The 5,773-nt window shown below is 51.3% G+C and overlaps 1 pseudogene; it reads right to left on the reverse strand.

Annotated features, from left to right (window-relative positions):
• Positions 1-1,943: 1,943 nt before the first annotated feature.
• On the reverse strand, positions 1,944-2,230 carry LOC114220762 (large ribosomal subunit protein eL37-like; annotated as a pseudogene).
• Positions 2,231-5,773: the final 3,543 nt, after the last annotated feature.

Here is a 5,773-nt window from a genome sequence, read left to right on the forward strand (position 1 = left end):
ATTTTCTGAGCACTTGTCAGAGGCAGGATAAATCAGTGTGTTTATCTGGGTAAACAGGATGCCTGGGTATCTACCCAATACCCATATACCTGCCTGTGTCTGTGTGGATCTGCATGAGGGGTCGTGAGTATGACCTCATGCCTTCTTAGGTTGATCAGCTGGCAGAATCAGGGGCATGGAGGTCATTTCTGCATCTGTAGACACCAGAGTTATGGGGTGCTCCGGACCTGGACTGTTTGGGTTCAGATGTCACCTGAGTAGCCTTGGGCAAGAGGCTCACATGGTGTGCTCAGTTTCCTTTACTGTGAGGTGGGGATCATGATCACCATGTTACGGTGGTGTGAGGACAAAGAGTTCATTTCTGTGAAGCACTGAGTACGCAGCACGGTACCTGGTCCTTCAGCCGCAGCCCCGGCTCTGATATGCTGCCACTGTCCGTCTGCAGGGCCTTCCTTTCCATTAGACTGTGATGGGGGGCAGGACCGCGTCCGAGTCCTCCATAATTATCACTTGTGCGTTGCCTGCTAATCTGAACCTCAGATTTCTCCTCTGGCAGAACCCCAGCTAGCATCTATCGGGCACTCCTATGTGCCAAGCACTATGTGTAGCTCCTAGGTCTTCAAACTGTCTCAAGAGATGGGCATTCTTGTTGGCTCTATTTCTAAAAAAATTTTTTCAAATAATTAATTTCTTTATTTGTCCGAGAGAGAGAGCACAAGCAAGGGGAGTGGGAGAGGGAGAAGCAGACTCCCCACGGAGCAGGGAGCACAATGCCGGGCTCGATCCCAGGACCCTGGGATCATGACCTGAGCCGAAGGCAGATGCTTAATGGACTAAGCCACCCAGACACCCCTTGTTGGCACTATTTTAGAGGAAAAGAAACTGAGACTCAGAGGGATGAGGGATCGCCTGGGCTCACACAGTGGACTTGAACCCTGGCAGGCTGCCCTCCTCTCAGCCTGCTCTCAATTTGGGATGAAGAGTCGGGGCGTGAATGTTGCTGGTCGCCTGTCTGCCTCACGGCTGGCTCTCGCACCGCACCTCCACTAACACCTTCCCCATCTCTATCAATATGACTTCGTTTCTCTGTCTCGCCCTGGGGCATCTCAGCTCCCTGCCCTGACACAGCACCCCCAGAGGCCGGACAGTGGCCTCAGATCATGCCTTCTTTGATCCAGTCAGGGATGAGGTGGAGGAGCTCCTCTGAAGCTGGGCTGGGGAAGTCACCTCTTCCCCTGGGTCGGTAGGGACGGGAGACTCAATGGGAAAGAGGGGCAGCCTCTTGGAGCTCAGGCTCTGGGAAAGAAAGGGGTGGAGCAGAAGGTGAACCTCCCCCCACAAGACCATTAGCGCCCCCCCCACCCCACCCCCGCCTCCGGGTCAGTCCACCTCAGAGAGGAGGAAATGCTTGCAACAGGAAACCCAGCTTCCCTCTGAGGTGGGGGAAGCGGTCAACCAGCTGAGCTGCCACCACCTCGAAGGAACACCAGAGGGCACCCGAGGCAGCTATGGGCTCTGTGTCTCTTCAGCTCAGTGTCCTGAGCGCCCCTTGGGTCTCCAGAAGCCACCAAGGCCCAAGGCCTTGTGTATTCTGCTGTTGCGGGTGGAGCATCCTGCAAATGTCAATTAGGTTGGGTGATAGCGTCGTCCAAATCTGCCCTTACTGATACCCTTACTGATTTTCTGTCTACTTGTTTCCTCATTGAGAGTATTACAATCCGAGCCGCAGCCTGGCAACTCCCAGGGAAGTCAGCTGGGGTCGCTGTAGGGCTCCCCTCACTCCCTTGTTTCCTGGTCCGTCCTTTGTTTTTCTCAGATGGGAGGGTGACCCTGATTCCTGTTACTCCGTCTTGACAAGAACAGCTGTATTATTATCTTTTTTTACTTAACAAAATAAAATTATTTTATTTTATTTTAAACCAGAACATTTCTTGTGTGACTCGTCATTGAAATCCTTCAGATGGACTGGAGGCTGCAACAGAAGCCCTCCTGGGCTGAGGTGTTGTTCCTTCAGGGAATCCAGGCCTGAATCTGTGGTAAACAATTTTTAGGTGCCTCATTCGTCAGGTCCCAGTGGTATTTCGTCTTGTTACCTTGGCACCCCAGTTATACCTTCTCTTCTGCTTGGCAGGATAGCCACATTTGCCTCAGGTCGACTTCTGAAGGTGGTAGGCCTGAGAGACACAGTGGCGGGCATCTTATTGCAACGCTTTCCAAATGATGACATCCCCTTGGTTGCCTCGCTTCTGTGCCCGCGACCAGAGAGCTAAAAAGTAATGTTAGATTTGTGGAAGAGTTACAGAGACAATAGAGAGAATTCGTATATACTCTTCAGCCATGCCTGCTCACTGTCCTACAATCAGTGACAGTTTCCTGGTCTTTCCTTGTCTTTTGTGATGTTGGCACTTCTGAAGAGTGCTGGTCAGGTATTTTGGAGCGTGTCTTCGCTTCGGCTTTCCCAAGATCAGGCTACTCTACATAGTACTACAAACTACACGGCTTAAAACAACAAAAATGTATTGTGTCACAGTTTAGGAGGCTGGAAGTCTGAAATCAAGGAGTTGGCAAGGCCACCCTCCCTCTGAAATCTTAAGGGAAGAAGACTTCCTTGCTTCTTCTAGCTTCTGGTTACAGGCAACCATTGGCACTCCTGGGCTTATAGACACATCACTCCAGACTCTGCCTCTGTCTTCACGTGGCATCTGCCCTCTGTGTGTCTGGCATGTCCAAATCTCCCTTTCCCTTTCTTACTAGGGCCAGTTATTGGATTAGGGCCCATCTTAATCCAATGAGAACTCATCTTAACTTTATTATATATGCAAAGACCCTATTTCCAAATAAAGTCACATTCGCAGACTCCAGGTGGACATGAACTTTGGCGAAACAGTATTGAACCCAGTACACATCCCCCCTAGCCAAGTATGACAGTGACACAGCCCCCTTTAACATTCTTTAAGGATTCACACGACAGTTGGCCTCGGTGGGAATTAACTTTGGTTATTGGATTCTGCTTCTCTGAAAAGAGAAACTCTGTGGGGACGGGGCTTTGTGGGGGCCTGGGATTTATTGAGGTTACAGACCAGGGTTGGCTTCCTCCATGGCAGCTGGGACGGAAAGCTAATGTGACACGGATATTCTGGGGGTGGAGGCCTACCTCCATTTCCGGGGCCATTTTGTCTGTGTGAAATTCCATCCCTGGTCCTGCCCAGCTGTGGGCACTAACTCAGAGTGTTCAGGTCACAGGTCACACAGGGCCACTCTTGAGTTGAAGCTGTCCCTGGGAATGTTTCTTCTTGCTCAGTGCTTAGTCAACTTTTGAAACAGATACAGGTGTTTAAAAAATGGGTCCATCTCATATACAAATTTGGATTCTAACCTCTCTGGAAAAAAAAAAAATCTGTTCACACTGTACTCACATTTCCACAGGGCAACAAACATTCCTAAATAGGTTTATGGGCATTTGATGTTGTCTCCCCAGCTCTGTGCCTTCAAACCAAGGGGCAGTGCAACTCAGTGGCACAGGCTATGGACTCAGGAGTTCGACTGCTTGCATTTGAACGCCAGCTTCACCCCTTGCTACCTGTGCATCCTTGGGCAAGCTACTCGATGTTCCCAAGCCTCACTGTCCTTATCTAGAAGACTACGATTGATTTATTCAACACATTTTTATCGAGCATCTACTCTGTGCCAGGCATTTTTTCCTTGGGATATGTCAGTAAACAAAGGGAGCAAGGATTCTCATTCTTGCAGAGATCATATTGTGGCAGGGGTAGACAGATAAATACTAATATAACAAATATGTAAGTTATATAGTATACTGAAAGGTGATAAATGCTATAGGAGAGCAAAAACCAAACTTCAAAGTGCACGGGGAATGGGTAGGGGGGTGTCGCATTTTAAAACAGGCTGCTCAGGGAAGGCCTTGCTGACAGGGGGGCATTTGTGCAGACTCGAACAGACTGAGGGCGGTGGCCAGGTAGTGAGCCAGGGAAAGCGTACAGCAGAGGGAAGAGCTCTGCAAAGGCCCCATGCAAGAGCTGGCCTTGATGTTGGAGGAAAAACCAGGAGGCCGGTCTGGTGGAAGAGGAGATGGGAAGGGAGAGAGTTGAGGTCACAGGGGAAGAGAGGGAAAAGGGAGGGTCAGAAGGGAAAAGCCGGGAGACCAGGGAGAGGCGATGGTGGCTCAGGCCAGGGAGAAGCTGTGAGGACAGAGAGAAGTGGCTGGGTCAGGCTGTATTTGCGAGGTTGGCTAGCCACTGGGTGGGATTCAGAGGGTGAGGGAGGACAGGAGCCAAGGATCGCTCCAAGGGTCTGGCTAGAGTCAGCAAGGAGCTGGAACTGCCACCCTCTAAGGGGCGGGTGGTGCAGCAGGGGCAGGTCTGGAGGGGAGGGTTGCCAGGAACAGTTTGGGATAGTTGAGCCGGGACTCAACAGGTAGGTGAACACGGTTGGAAATACAAACCTGCCTCCTGGGAGCCAAATTTGGGAATAAGAGTCCTTACCTCCTAGATTGTTGTGAGGGTAAGTGAACGAATGTGTGTCTGTAGGGCACTGAGAACAGCACCTGGCCTCTGGTAAGTGCTCATAGGAGTTAGCTGCTCGAATTGCCCTGGAAAAGATCCCAGCTTTGGCTCCAGCTCCCTCTGCCAGAGCTCCAGGCTTCATGGGCTTCATGTCCTCTCAGGGAGAGGGGCAGTAGGTTGTCAAGACGGTAGAGACATTTCCTTCCCAACAAGTTAGCATTTATTATTTTTTTAATTTTTTAAAAGATTTTATTTCTTTTTTCGACAGAGAGAGAGAGAGAGAACACAAGCAGGGGGAGCAGTAGAAGGAGGGAAGCAAGCGGACCCCTCACTGAGCAAGGAACCCAATTCGGGGTTCCATCCCAGGAGGCTGGGATCATGACCTCAGCTGAAGGCAGACAGGAAATCCACAGAGTCACCCAGGCGCCCCCCCCCAACAAGTTAGCATTTAAATCCACCTCATTTCTCTGACCACTAGTTAACCCATCTGTAAAATGAAGATTATAGTCCCCTTTCTCAAAGAGTTACGGTGAGGAGCTAATGAGAAATAGTGGATTTAAGTGCCCAGCACACGGTAGGAGCTCCTAACAGTCTTTTTTCCTCTCTACCCATGCCCCATGGTCAGGGAGAGAAGAAGCAAAGTCAGTATCCGTCCCGTCCCAGCTGTTTATTGAAAGGGAAGGTAAGATGGAAGGGTTGCCGGATGGGGAAGGGGCGTGGGGCACAAGGGCAGCAGTGCCTGCCTGGTGGGGGAGAACGGAGGACCTTCCCAGGAGACCTGTCCAGGCTGGAGGTGCAACCGAGGGGGGAGGGTAGGGGCGGGGGTGGGGGCGAGGCGTCGGCGGCTCTCTCCAGCTGTCTTGGAGCTCCCCCTAGTGGTAAGAACGGAGATGATGCGTCTGTCTGGGGAGCCTGCAGGATGGAGGTGCTGGTGCCCCCAGCAGGACACATTTGTTACAGGTCAGGACCTGTGGGTGATGGTTTCTATGTGAGTGGATTTTGAGGGGCAAAGACATCCCAGTACTCCTGCCCCTTGGCTCTTAGAGACCATTTAATTTATTTTTTTTAAGATTTTATTTATTTATTTGACAGAGAGAGAGAGATAGCAAGAGCAGGAACACAAGCAGGGGGAGTGGGAGAGGGAGAAGCAGGCTCCCCGCGGAGCAGGGAGCCCGATGCAGGGCTCGATCCCAGGACCCTGGGATCATGACCTGAGCCGAAGGCAGACGCTCAACGACTGAGCCACCCAG

This window comes from Eumetopias jubatus, unplaced genomic scaffold (genome assembly GCF_037043125.1).
Source record: "Eumetopias jubatus isolate StellerSeaLion01/CBP00866 unplaced genomic scaffold, mEumJub1_p1.0 scaffold_9, whole genome shotgun sequence".
Classification (NCBI taxonomy): domain Eukaryota; kingdom Metazoa; phylum Chordata; class Mammalia; order Carnivora; family Otariidae; genus Eumetopias; species Eumetopias jubatus.